The sequence below is a fragment of the Triticum aestivum genome, chromosome 6D (assembly GCF_018294505.1).
Source record: "Triticum aestivum cultivar Chinese Spring chromosome 6D, IWGSC CS RefSeq v2.1, whole genome shotgun sequence".
Taxonomy (NCBI): Eukaryota; Viridiplantae; Streptophyta; class Magnoliopsida; order Poales; family Poaceae; genus Triticum; species Triticum aestivum.
Window position 1 is genome coordinate 23826378 of NC_057811.1, and position 14268 is coordinate 23840645.

The following is a 14268-nucleotide window of genomic DNA, read 5'->3' on the forward strand; positions in this document are numbered from 1 at the left end:
CCCTGCGCCCGGGCCGCCCCCGGAGCCAGGCTCGCTGCGGGCCCCATGCGTCCGCCTCGCGCCCCCGGAGCCAGGCCCGCCGCCGCTGCCCTAACCGCGGCCATCCACCACCACCCCCTGCCCCCGGAGCCAAGGTGAGCATTTTTTTGTTTTTTTCTACTGTTTTTCTTTGCTGTTTAGGTTTAATTAGTTTATTGATAGGTTTAGGTTAGTGGTTGGTTTAGGTTAGTGCTAGATTTAGGTTTAGATAATTAGAAGAAGAAGAAAGTTGAAAAAAAGAAGAAGAAGTAGAAGAAGAGGAAAAAGGAAAAAAAGGAAAAAGAATAAGAAGAAAGTTGAAAAACAGAACAAGAAAGGAAGAAGGAGAAGAGGAGGAGGAGGAAGGAGAAGAAAGAAAAAGGAGAACAAGAAAAGAAGAGAGGTGGAGAGGAAGAAGATGGAAAGGAAAAGGAAGAATGCATAACCAAGAAATATAACCAAGAAATCATACAAAATATTAAAACAGTGGAAACTACGGCAAGGTTTTGACATCATCAAACCCACCCACATGATTGAAATAAAAAAACATAACTCTGCATATGCAAAGACAAAAGGCATAACAGAGAAAAAAATCATTATAAAGAAACTAGTTGCTGACATTAAGCTTGCACATTCACTAGGTCACACCTTTACTGCTAAGCCGGATATAGCGTTGGAACTCTGTTTTGGGGTCACTGCCATACTCCATGACATCATTAGGCTGATGGTTCTGAACCTGTAGAAAGCAATATAATTCATACAGACATAAAAAAAGGCTCAAGCAACACTCCAAAATTAATTGAACATGGGGAGGAAATTGTCAGGGCCAACTTTGGGTAAATCAGATATTGCATCTTCGAGGACAAGAGCTTTTTTCAAGTGTTTATTTGCTGCTTCCTCATAAGCAACAAGACATCTCTGAGGACAGAACATCATTTTAGTAGGATGTAACAATCATTAGTCTTCGAGAAGAATGATATTAAATAACATAGTGGCTTGTGATGTATTTTCGTACCGAAAATGCATTTGGCACTAGTCCTCGCTTAACAAGATCATGGGTGGGAAGCGGGAACTTCGGAAGTGCATTGGTGTAGTTGATTATCTTCTGCTCAAAATTTATGCTGCTATAATGTTGTATGATAATGTTGTAAGGGTACTAATTGGTCTCTTCTGCTGCTTATCAGAGATGGGGGGAAGCAGCCACCGCCGCTCTACCTCACCGGAGTACGAGTTGGATGCTTTCGAGTTCTTCAGTGTCATACTTGGGACTTCAGTATCAGCCACGAGGCAGGTATATAAAACGAGAGATCTACCCTTCACCCATCTCATTATGATAACTCTGTTGTTTGCTACATCACTCCTTGTCCCAATTTGCAGAGGCTGCCTGACACTTTTATGAACATGCTGGGTGAAGATCCGCCAGATAATGTGAAGCTCCGACAGGCGGCAGCGGGGTTCGCAGGCTGTGGGATGTGGAGTTGGTGATCGAGGAGGGCCACATGTACCTGTGCCGTGGCTGGGAGAAGTTCTACAATGCCTACGACCTGCGGACCGGGTACTTTCTTCTCTTCAGGTACGACGATGACGCCACAATGCTCATTGTGAAGGTTTTCAACACGACTATGTGTCGCATGCGCTACGCTGACGACGAAGATGCCAGTGCGTTCTGCCTCTTCTTATTCCTCTACATTTGGCTTTGTCTCACATCGATTGTTAACGGTCATTGTTGCATTTGGACAGGCAATGGGAGCAGCAGCAGCGACACTGGCTACAGCCAAAGCAGCAGCGATTATGGCTGTAGCAAAAGCAACAGCGATTCTGGCTTTAGCGAAAGCAACAGCGATTCTGGCAGCAGCAAAGACAACAAGAAGGATGATCCGGACTGGAGTGGGGGAGAAGAGGAGCAGAGTGGGGATGAGGAGCTGCAGGATGACGATGGGCATCAGGCTGAGGATGACCTAGCGCTGGTGGTGGCTGACCAAGGGCAAGAGATGGTGGTGGCTGACCATGGGCAAGAGATGGTGGTGGCTGACCATGGGCAAGAGATGGTGGTGGCTGAGGATGACCTAGCGATGGTCGTGCCCATCCTGCCTGAAGGTGGCCTCGCGATGGTGGTGGTGCCTGACAATGACCACGCACCGGTGGTGGCGCCAGCAATCCCACAGCTGGGCGACATGACCACGCCAATTGTGGTAGAAGACTACATCCCACAGCTGCCTCCACCGCCTCGCCGCTCTTGGCGCATCAGGCTGAGGAAGGAGAAGGAGAAGAACAATGAGAACTGAACTATGTCAGGTATGTCAGATCTCCAAAATGATATATGTATATATACTTAGTTACCTATGTTATCTCTAATATGCTTAGTTTCCTATAGGTTAGCTCGAAAATTACTTATGTTAGCACAAAATAATCAAGTTTACATAATAAGCTTATAGTCTTCTTCTTATTCTTCTTCTTTTCCAAAATGACATATGTTAGCTTCATTTTACCTAAGTTGGCTCTAATATGCTAACTTAGAGCTTATATGCTTAGTTTCCTATAGGTTAGCTCCAAAATTACTTATGTTAGCACAAAATGATCAAGTTTACATAATAAGCTTATAGTCTTCTTCTTATTCTTCTTACTCTTCTTCTTTTCCAAAATGACATAGGTTAGCTTCATTTTACCTAAGTTGGCTCTAATACGCTAACTTAGAGAGCTTATATGCTTAGTTTCCTATAGGTTAGCTCCAAAATTACTTATGTTAGCACAAAATGATCAAGTTTACATAATAAGCTTATAGTCTTCTTCTTATTCTTCGTATTCTTCTTCTTATTCTTCTTCTAGTATTCTTCTAGTGTTCTTCTTCTTCTAGTATTCTTCTAGTCTTCTTCTTCTTCTCTTCTTCTTCTTCTTCTTCTTCTTCTTCTAACTTCTTGTTTATCATTTTGCAGATTTGATTTAATTCACGGAAGCTTGCATGGATGGAGTGCTTCTTTTCCATTTGTGTTTTTATTTTGTATCAATGTGAAACTTTTGTGAATTGATGGATAACGGTGTTGGATGAACAATGTGAAACTTTTGTAATATGTAACGATGGAACTATGTGTTGGCTATGTATGTATATATGATGAAACTTGTGTGTTGGATATGATTGTTATATGGATGCTTGTTGTATATATATGTGTTGGATATCTCATATGTGAAATAGTGACCTGAGATTAAGAAAAAACGAATTTTTTTTAAGAAAAAATTGTTACTAATGGCGCACTTCCATGTGGTGCGCCATTAGTATACCAGATACGACTGGCGCACCTGTGGTGCGCCATTAGTATACCAGATACTAATGGCGCACATGTGGTGCGCCATTACTAAAATATTCTAGTGGCGTGGTGCTAGTGGCGCACCAGTACTATGCCATTAGTAGGCAAAACTGGTGCGCCACTAGTAAGCCTTTTTCTAGTAGTGATACTAGCGCGACAATGGTCCGAAGATCTTTCGTGCTCATGCCATCCATTCCTCTTTTGCCAACTGGCCATTCCGCAAGTGTGTCTTGTTGAGATGGGGTCCAATCCGGCTTGCCTAAGGCCTTGCAGATCCTCTTCCAAGCAGTCCTAGCAAAGACGCAAGTGAGTAGAATGCGGTTAATTGTTTTCTCCTCCTTGTCACAGAACGGGCACGCTTCCTGGTGTGGCAGCCGTCTCCTCGCATGTTGATCCGACATCCAGCACCTATCCCTGAGGGCCAACCAAGTGAAGAATCTGCACCATGAGGGTGCACGTGACTTCCAAGTTAGATCCGCTGTCGCAATGACCTCTCTACCCCAAAAGCCAGCCGCATAAGCGGATTTCACCGTGAACTGCCCAGTGGCCTCCCAAGACCATGATATCTTATCAGGCACATCCACTATGGGCTCCCAAGCTGAAGCATTCGCCATAGTGAGAAGAACTCCTGCAACAGATCTGGCCCTATGTCCGGGCCAACATCTAATGCCCAACTTCCATTTTCCACCGCCGGCCCAACTAGACAGGAGGCTCTAATGCGTGTTGAAACCAATCTGTAGAGGAGTGGAGCAATCTCCTGAATTCTCCTTCCTTCGAGCCACCGGTCCTCCCAAAAAAGCGTCGTGAGCCCAGAATTAGCCACATTCCTCATGGCCGCCTGACAAAGCATCTTTGACTCATCCGGGACTTTGATCTTGAAATTATTCCATGAACTCATTCCATGATCTTGACCTTGTCCTAAGCACTATTTAGATACATTATAACTGTGCAGTTTTCCTGCCCTCTTAGGCCATCAGTATTTATATCCGTTGGATGTTCGCTTTCAGGCTTTCTTGGCTATCCGATTATCTCCTAATCGCGCATCGATCACACCCTCCCAGGCTTCGTCCCACCCTAACGAACGATAACCTTTTTCGGCCGTCGGAGATTCAGTTGGGCCTACTGGGCCTGTATCAGCCTTCGCTGCGGAAAAACCTAAAACACTGGATGCACTCTGCTTTCGTTTGCTGGCAGCCTCCGGTTGCGGCGCCTTTCCATGGCCGACCTAGGTGCCGACTGACCTATGCGGGGGCTTGGACTGCCATGGCGGCCGCGCTGGGTTTCCACGGACGCGACGGACAGCGGCTCCTCGATCCGTTCGGTTCCACGGCGTGACGGATGGTATGTGGCGGCGAACAGCCGAAGAGTTCAATCACCAAGGATGAGTGATCGAGCGTTTAATCGGCCATTAATGCCAGTCAATGCTCCAGGCAGGTCAATTTCCATGGGCGATTCATATTTTTCATTCAATTCATGGAAGCCCATGTGATCCCAACCTTGTAGCTTCACAAACCATTCTCCAACTCTCAGAGCACAACCTTGTAGCTTGCTGCATCTCCTCTTCCCCCAATTCCTCCTCTATTTTTAGTGATACTATTCTTTGTATTAGAAAATGCCGGTCAGCCTACTTCTGCTAGGTTAGAAGGGGATGCGTTGGTTCCAATTTTCAATTGTTGTCTGCATATACAGATGTGTTCTCTGCCTAATTTAGAATTTGAAATGATTGTAGGTTCTCTACAAGGACGAATTTAAGCTACGTGCTGATTGGTTTCTTTCATTCTTTCAGTTAAATCTCCCGGTATCTCTGTTCTTCCCCCAATTCTTCCTCCATAAGTATATAATTTTTTATTTATTGATGTTTTTCCACTCCCAATTGAAGACGTGTGCTCTGAGTTGACGGGTTCGAACTTTCTGCTGGGTTGGGTTTTCCCTTGCATCTCCAATTGCTAAAGGTCAGGTTAGTATCCGTCATAGTTCATACAGTGATGGCATACGGTATCACTCCTTCTGTTTATCATGTTATTAGACAGTAAACTGACATATGCGTCCAAAGCCTCCAACTGATGGTATTCATTTATATGACATGCATCAGCAATGCTTAGTTGCTTACTGAATTTGAAGAAATTTTTAAGCAGGTACATGTACAGGTAGGTTTATGAAGTCACTGTCCAGAGGCTTATATGATGTAGCAATGTCAAAGCCAGTCGATTACCTGTTGTTTTAGATCAATACCCATCCTGACCATGAACCAGTATTCTTTCAAATGCTTGGTAATTAGGTTGAACAGCAGAGTACTTGAGAAACAAACACTGACTTGGTCCGAGATTTTTATTTGACAATGTATCATGTGACAGTACACAATAGGGATTCCCTCCCTCTAAACTTCTGCGGTGCATCAAGACAGTCTTAAATACAGGGGCTGTGTGTATACATATAGCACTTAGCATTTTAAGATGATTGTGAAGCTTAAGGAAGATACACATCTCGATACTATATGTAATCATTTTGTGCTCTTCACATGGGCAAAGTTCCACCTCGGGCAACTACTTGGGAAAAGATAATGTATTGTGCCATACTGTTTCAAGGGAATTGAAGAAGATACGATAAGTTGTCTCTCGTAAGCAAAGACCAGAAAAGCCACACATGTTCTTAAATAAATCAAGTAAAGTAGCAATTATGCATCTTAAACCACTATTTTTGTCAGCATGTGTCCTAGACATAAATCAGTTGCCGGAAGCCACTGCTAAAAAAAACGTTCCCTTAAGCCATGTACAACAGTATAAAAATGTGGTGGTTTTCAACCATTTTTGCAGAACAGTACGGATTTGTCCCTACTGCAGTACCTCATGGCCGAAGACATGGTCTACTGCCAGCACTGTCGTTGGGATGTACCGCACAACATCCTTCAACAGGATGCTCAGGTAGATTTCCCTATATTTAGTTTCAGTTTATGTATGATTCATTCTTGCACCAAGCAATTACGTTGTCCTGATATCCTCTCATTGCAAAAATTGTACATATAGGTGATGTTCATGCTCGCTGTGGTCGATTGAGATCTTGAAGATTGGCAATGGGATTTTTTTTGAGACCGGCAGCTCGCCGCTGCCCTCACCTTTGCGCCCATGACTCCCTGTGTTGTGCTACCAGGATGCTGGCGGTGTTCAGTACCCGAAACTCCTCACTACCCAGAATTCATCTACTAGACATCTAAGTTGAAACTTGGAGAGCATCTAATATCCTCATGTTCATTTCTTTGTCCTTTTTATTTTGTCTCTCTCTTTAAGTACAAGTTCAGTTTCGATGTCTCAAGACATATCCAAGTTCACTTATAGTTTTGTTTAGGAAACCATGTGCATCAGAGGGCATAACTCTCCATGATGCATGGAAATAAAAATAGAGCGGCCAAACAACTGTACCATGAACACATTCCTAACTATTTCTGTGGATTAATTGTTTAGTTTTAACTGCTTGAATATTGGTTTCCGTATGTTATTCTCCCAATTTGGCTATGTGCTACTTTTCAGTGACTTCATGTTCATTCCTCACCATGTTTTTTTTACTTATATTTGGTTTATATTTCTGCCATGCTATTTTATCACAACATTCCCATATCTAAATATATTCAAATGGTATTGATATATTTGCAACAATTTCCTGGACTACCCTGATAAGGGATCAATTTCTTGCTTTTAAAAGTCACCTCCTGGATATGTGCATGTGGATTTATAGTCTATGATTCATATTGCAACCACAACTATTATCGAAGCTAGCACTCCGATCAATCATACCTAGCATGCAATTTGGGCTTTAATGTTTAATTCTAAGCCCACCCAAGAAAACAGTCTTTCCCTAGTATCCTATACTACTTTATTTTTTTCATGTATCTACATATTTAAAAATCATATCCTTCTATTGAAAAAATAGACGGGCGCAGCAATGCGCGCTATTAATGATCTAGTAAATAGATAAGGTTGCAGACCTTTTGGCTTACCACACCTCAAATTATTCAATTCAAGCTTTCACAATGGCCTGCAAGATAGTACTAGTAGTCGTGTCTCTATCGGTGTTAGCATTCTTCCTCTGCCTTGGTAAGTAAATGATCTATGGTTTTGTGGTTTTATGAAAAGTTGTACTATATATATATATACATAGTTCTAATGGGATGGTTTTGGAATTTACATCAGGTGTTGCCAAAGCTGATCCGCAATGCATGTACAAGGTTAATCCTTACTATCATGGTAGGTGCGAGAACCCTTATGACGAGAATTGTCGAATTGCTTGTATTAGATTTGAGCCACCAAAGTACAGGGGTGGTATGTGCTCTATTGGACAATGCTTCTGCTATACATGTTAATGATCATCGGACCATTCCATCGCTAGGGGAGCCATGAAGATACATCACCACCATGGAAAGATTAGAGCTCCTAGGGAGATTGCTTTTCTGTTGTTGTCTCAGAATAAATTGGCAGTGTATGTGACTGTGCTTTAGCAAGTATCTGTTTCCGATGAGTTATGACGAAGAGTTTCCAATCGACTTAAATTTTTCGCCTAGTATCTTCGAGGCACCAACATGCAAAAAATACATGTGCGGCAACTGTCTTTTGTCTTATAGGGTTGTAGCTTTGTTTCAGTTATATATGTGTTGTAATTGTCAGATTTCGGGTTCCGGCAAAACCCTTGAGGTTCGAACACTGGGGTGCGCACGAAGATCTCTCTCTCTCCCTAGATCGCTCTCGCCAAATCGCAAGGCCTAGGTCGACGAACCCGAAGAACGAGAGACACAAGAGTTTATACTGGTTCGGGCCACCGATGTGGTGTAATACCCTACTCCAGTGTGGTCTGGTGGATTGCCTCTTGGCCTGAGGATGAACAGTTACAGGGGAAGAACAGCCTCCTGAGGAGAGGTGCTCTTGTGCTTGGTGAACTTGTGTGGATGAGGATGATCTGAATGATCCGTCCTCCTCTATGGTGGTGGCTAGTCCTATTTATAGAGGCCCTGGTCCTCTTCCCAAATATTGAGCGGGAAGGGATCCAACAATGGCTAAATTCGAAGGGAGACAACTAGTACAAGTTATCCTGACTAAAGGTGGTCTTCGCCTGCCAAAGGCTCTGGTGGTGACGCCGTCTTGGGCTCCACGGTGACCTCCGTCATGTCGTCCCGCTGGTCTTGGTCTCGTTGCACTGATATGGAAACCTTTGCCTGATGCCTCGGGACTCCTCGCCTGCGCTTGCCTCTTTAGCACCAAAGAGGAAACGAGGACACTGTGCGCGCTGGCGCCCGCCTGGCTCCAGTCGTCATGGCTTGCGTCATAGGAACCTCACGAGGTATCCCTTGCCTTGATCTCTCCGCCCCTCACGAGCCAGCCTAGTGAGGCCGTCCCGAGGAGGTCTTGTGTCGTCCACCTCGCGAGGCTTGGCCTCTTGCGAGGGTCTTCAGTGTTTGCTGGTGAAGATGGGCCGTATAGGGCCGCTGGTGGACCCATGCCGTGGGCCGCAGACAGGCAAGTCTGGGGACCCCCGTTCCCAGGACGCCGACAGTAGCCCCCGGGCCCAAGGCGCTCTCGGACTTGGCTTCAAGGCGAAGCCAAAGGGCATGTGCGGAGCGCCGCGGGCCCCAACAGCCTGTGGCCTCGCTTGATGCGTGGAGGTTGATTGGACGTGGGCGTCTCCGCTTCCCCGCGCTGCCTCGGCAACTGCTTGACTTGACGAGTCCCTGCAGCATGCAGAGAAAAATCATCATTACCTGTGATCGTGGGGATCACTGGTTGGCCTTCTCCCGCTATAAATGAGGAGGGGGCGGACTCCCCGTCGCTCATCCCTTCCTGCTCCGCTCGCTTCTTCTTCCTCCGCACGCCGCCGCCCCAGAAGTCCACGCCGCGGTCTCCTCGCGTGAACTCATGATGTGGGTGGCGATGCCTCCGCGCACTTGGATCCACTTTCCTCGGTTCTTCTCCGCCGAGATGCCACCGAGGGGGGCCCTTGAGCTTTGGCTGCAGCACACCAACTGCGACGCCCCGGCGACTGGAGCGGAGGTGGAAACCGTTTCCCCGAGCGAGATCTTCATGATTCGCGGCTGGGGCGAGGTCGCCCGGGTTTGCCGCGTGGAAGGCGCCCTCGCCATCCACTTCGAATACGACGGCGCCTCCACGGTGTTCTTCAAGGTTTTCGACACGGAAGGCCGCCGCTTGGAGTGCGCCCCGGGGAGGGTCACCGTGGCGGTGCAACGGCTAGCGCTGAGCTCGCCGCTGGCCTCGCTAGCGGCTCTTCTAGCAGCGGCGACGGCGCTTGGGAGTCCAGCGACTCTCCTGAGCACTACGAGACCCCGGAGACAAGCGACGACAGCTACGTGCCTCCAAGCTCTCGCTGGGCCCGGAGCAAGGCCGCATCGTCTGGCCGCCGCCGTTGCTGATCTGGATGGGGTTGGCGCCGGTCTCCCGTGGCCTACTGTTGATGATGGCGTCGGCTGTGCTGGCGCGTGTAGATAGAGGTCCTAAGAACTCCCTCCTTTTGTTCCCTGTGAGGAATCGAAATGGACCCCGAGGGGGCGTGTAAAGGGTATGTAATGTCCTCTATTCATATTATCCTTATTATGAAAATTTGCGAATGCATGTCTTGTTTCGGCTCGGTCTCCCCTTTCCATCCCCACAGCAGCATGGTGCTCTACGCCGACAGGCCCCGGTCCCCAGGCAGGCTGCAGCCATCGCTGGTATGCCAGGTCACGATGCCGTGGTCAAGGCCAGGAGGTGAGCGGCCCGAGGTCCAGTAAGAGCTCCTGAGGCGCGATGCTCAAGAGGTCCCCTTTAGCGCTCAAGCATCTACCGAGAGGCAGGAAAGTGTGGTGACGTTGCCATAGCAAGGCTGCTTCAAGTGGGGATCCTGTGCTGTAGCGCTGGGTCGATCTAGACGCGAGACTTATCTTGGCATACCGGAGCTGGTTCCTTGTGTTGCGCCAGGCTTGTGCGTCGACTACTGGTGGGTAGCTAGGTTAGGCCCGTGCGAGCTTCTCCCTCTTCTCCATGCTCTTCTGTGTGCTCTGCTTCCTCAGGTCCCGGCCCTCGAGCGAGCTCAGCCGCCGCTGGTATGCCAGGTCGCGATGCCGTGGTCAAGGCCAGGGGTGAGGGCTGGAGAGCCAGTAAGAGCTCCTGAGTCGCGATGCTCAGGAGCCCCCCTTTTAATGCGCAAGCGAATCTCATGGGAGAAGGAAGGAGCCCGTGGTACCGCCTGCTGTCGTCCTCGGGAGGTCCCTGCAGGTTAGCACGAGGAGGGACACAGATCGCCACGACGATCGTCTGTCTGCCGCAGGTCGCTCTGCAAGAAGATGAAGGCACTGAGGGCCTGGTGAGGTGGCGTGCGCGAGGCGTGCCGCGAGCGAGAACTCGACCGCTCAGATTTGTTGACGTAGCAGGGACGTACCCGGGCACAAGCGCGGTGCCAGCATGTGTAGCCCCCGTGGTGGGTGACAATCAAGCAGATGATAACCATGGATCGATCGAGCATGGAAGGCGAATCAGCTTATGTAAATGCAAGAACGAGACACGCCACTGGGTTGGACCCGACTGGCTTGGGGATGATGCAGCCCGAGGGGCGCCCCCAGCAAAGTAATGCTAAAGACGTAAAAGGATACATGCCACAGGGACGGGCCCACGCCGCCTGCGGATGATGCAGCCCGGGGGGCGCTCCCAGCTAAATAAACTTAGAGAATGTCACCTGGTTCCGTTGTCGAAGGGATGTTGGGGTAGCTGAAGATGCGTGGCGAAGGGGTTGCTCCTCACGAGCCACCGGGGCCCTGAGCCTCGGGAGGCTCTGGGGGCCAGGGATACTCCTCGAGGACCGTCTCCATCTCCGTCAGGACTGCGTGATGCCTGGCCTCCTGAGCCACCAGGATGCTCAGTAGGTTGCACTGGAAGGCGGATGCCACGCTCGGCAGGCCGAACGGCATGCGAACATAGCTGTCAGGTGGGCCCTCGCAACGTCCCATGCGTGAAGGCCAGAAGAGCTCCTGAGATGCGGCCCTGTTGAGCCCGGGGATGTTGACGCAGACGCGCAGCCCACCATGCTCGCCAGGATGGGGGGCCGCGCCAGGTGGGCGGTGATCGCCGCACATGGCTCTTGCATCCTGCAGCACCTGAGTGACCTTGGTAATGGACTCCTGAGCGCCGGGATCTCCTCGCCCTTGCCCCTCTTGAGGGAAACGTGCCGCAAAGCACGCCTCCATGTGGTGCCCGAGCGCCTCCTTCGTGATGTTGGCTAGGTCCGAGGCTCTCCAGAAGAGAGCCCACGAGCCCTGCCCGAGGAGGGCATCGGGCGCGCCTTCCTATGCTTGGGAGGGAGGCGCCCCAGGCGCGGGCACGGATCCTGATGTTGCACCGCCAGAGGCGCCGCTCTCCCGTGGCCCTGTGCGGAGTAGCTGCTTCTTCTTCTTGGGGACGGGCTCAGGAGGGTACCGTGCTGCGTCATTGTCGGGGTCTTCGATCGCTGCGGCTTTGGGCGCGCTCAAGGGAGCACACCGCGTCTCTTTCTTCACAGGGGACGGTGATAATCCCGCCGGTTCCTGGCATCTTAAGGACGTTGTAGCCGTGGTGGGTCACCGCCATGAACTTGGCCAGGGCCGGATACCCGAGGATGGCATTGTACGGCAGGCGGATGTGAGAAACGTCGAAGTCGATGAGCTCGGTGCAGTAGTTGTCACGCTGTCCGAAGGTGACAGGGAGGCGGACCTGCCCTATCGGGGTGGTGGAGCCGTCGGTCACTCCTGAGAAGGGCTTGGTAGGCTGAAGCTAGTCGTACTGCACTTGGAGGCTGTCGAACGTCTCGACGAACAGGACATTAAGCCCTGTGCCGTCGTGGATGAGGGTCTTGGTGACTTGAACGTTGTTGATGACGGGTGAGCAGAGCATCGGGAGGGCGCCAGCGGTGGCCGCGCACTTGGACCACCTGAGTGGGCGCGTGGCCTCGAGCCTGGGAAGGGCCGCGTTCACCTCGCGAGCAAACTCCTTGAAGATGCGTTGAGAAGAAGGGGCCTGAGCTCCGCCCAAGATGGAAGCGATAGCACGCGGTTCCTGGAAGCCCCCAGCCCCCTCGCCCTGATGGTGGTCGTCGTTCCTTCTTAATTGGCGGTGGCGGCAGCGGAGGAAGACCAGCATTGCCCTGAGGGCGATCCTCGCGAGGCTGGTCCATCAACGCGCCCTCACGAGGCTGATCCTGCCAGCGGTCCTCGCGAGGCCGGTCATGCCACTCCTGACGAGGGCCGCGGTCGTCCCAGTGTCCTCCGCCTCGTCCTCCTCCTCGGCCGTAGCCCCGGTCGTTGCAATCGGGGCGTCGACCGAAGCACCCATCTCGACTGGCCCTTAGCTCCTGGCAGTCGTTGGTGTTGTCGCTGTGTACGTTGTGGAAGGCGCAGAACGACCGGCTGCTCTTGGACGACTCGGGGTGGTCCCGACCGCGCTTCTTATCCGGCTCCTCCGCGAGCACGGCTACTTCCTTGCGCTTCACGTCCTTGGCCTTGGCTTTGTTCTCCTCCGGGTCGGTAGCCGGGAGTTCGAGGAGAGAGAGGCACCCCTCCTCAGCTCTTGCGCACTTGGTTGCCAGGTTGAACATCTCCAAAGCCGTGCATAGCTCCTCGTGGATGGCAAGCTCCTCCTTCATCTTGACGTTGCGGACGCCATCGGAAAACGCCGAAATGAAGGCCTCGTCTGTGTCCTTGGGGATTTTGAGGCGAACGTTGTTGAAGCGCTGGATGTACTTCTGCAGGGTCTCCCCTGGCTTCTGCCTGACGCGGCGTAGGTCACCCACAGCCGGAGGGCAGTCGCGAGTGCCCTGAAAGTTGGCGACGAAGCGGTCATGCATCTCATCCCAGGAGGAGATTGAGCTCGGGGGCAGGTTCAGGAGCCATGAGCGAGCGGCGTCCTTGAGAGCCATGGGGAACCTGTTCGCCATGACTTTCTCGTCGTCGTTGGCCGCCTCGATGCTCAGCTCGTAAAGCTGCAAGAACTCCGCGGGGTCGGGGGTGCCGTCGTAGCGAGGAGGCAAGTCTGGCTTGAACTTGCCTAGCCAGGCAACGCTACGCAGCTCAGGAGTGAAGGCGTGGCAGCCTGCTGTGGCCACTAGGGCCCGTCGTGGAGGCGGAGCTTGATCCTGGTGTCCCAGCGCCGCCACGACAAGCGGCGCATGGCCCTGCCGCGGCAAGCGATTCTGACGTGGCGGTGCTGGGAGCGGTGGAGCGTTTTCTTGTGGTCGTGGAACTTCTTGGCAGCTTCCTTCTTCTTGTGCGGGCGCCCGACGAGGAGGGTTGCGCCGGGGAGCCGCGCACCTTGGCGCCAGGGCTCCATCTTGGTGCAGAGGTGGTGGAGGCGCTCCGTGAGCCACGTCGCCCGCAGCTAGCGGGGGCGAGGCAGCGAGAGGGACGGCGCAGGGAATCCCGCTGCAGCACTGACGAGCTTGGCAATGCGGTCCAGCCAGTCCTCCACTACAAAAAAAGACACATCCGTAACATTTTGGGCCGAACGAATTTTTTTCTGTCATACATATGACACTTCTATGAAGATAATTGTGACAAAACCCGATATCATCATAGATGTGGTGGGCTCCTACTTCTATGACAAAAAATCATGACAGAAAATGGGCTTTTCGTCCTGGGCGGGCCGGAGACGCAGCTGCATGACATTGTTTGGGCCGTCCATGACGGAAAAAACCGTGGTAGAAGCGAGGGGGAGGAAAATTTCGGGGAGTTCCCGGTTACGGTGGGAGGTCGGGGGCCGAGCGATGCGTGTTTCTCTCATACACGTACGCGCGTGTGTGCGAGGTGTTGGCTCTAACTGAACCCGAGCGAGGCGTTGGGCTCTAACTGAACCCGAGCGATTGCACTGCAGGCTACGCGTTACTGAACCCGAGCGATCGATCGATGGCTGTTAACTGAACCCGATCGAGCGATTCCTTCGCTACTGCTACT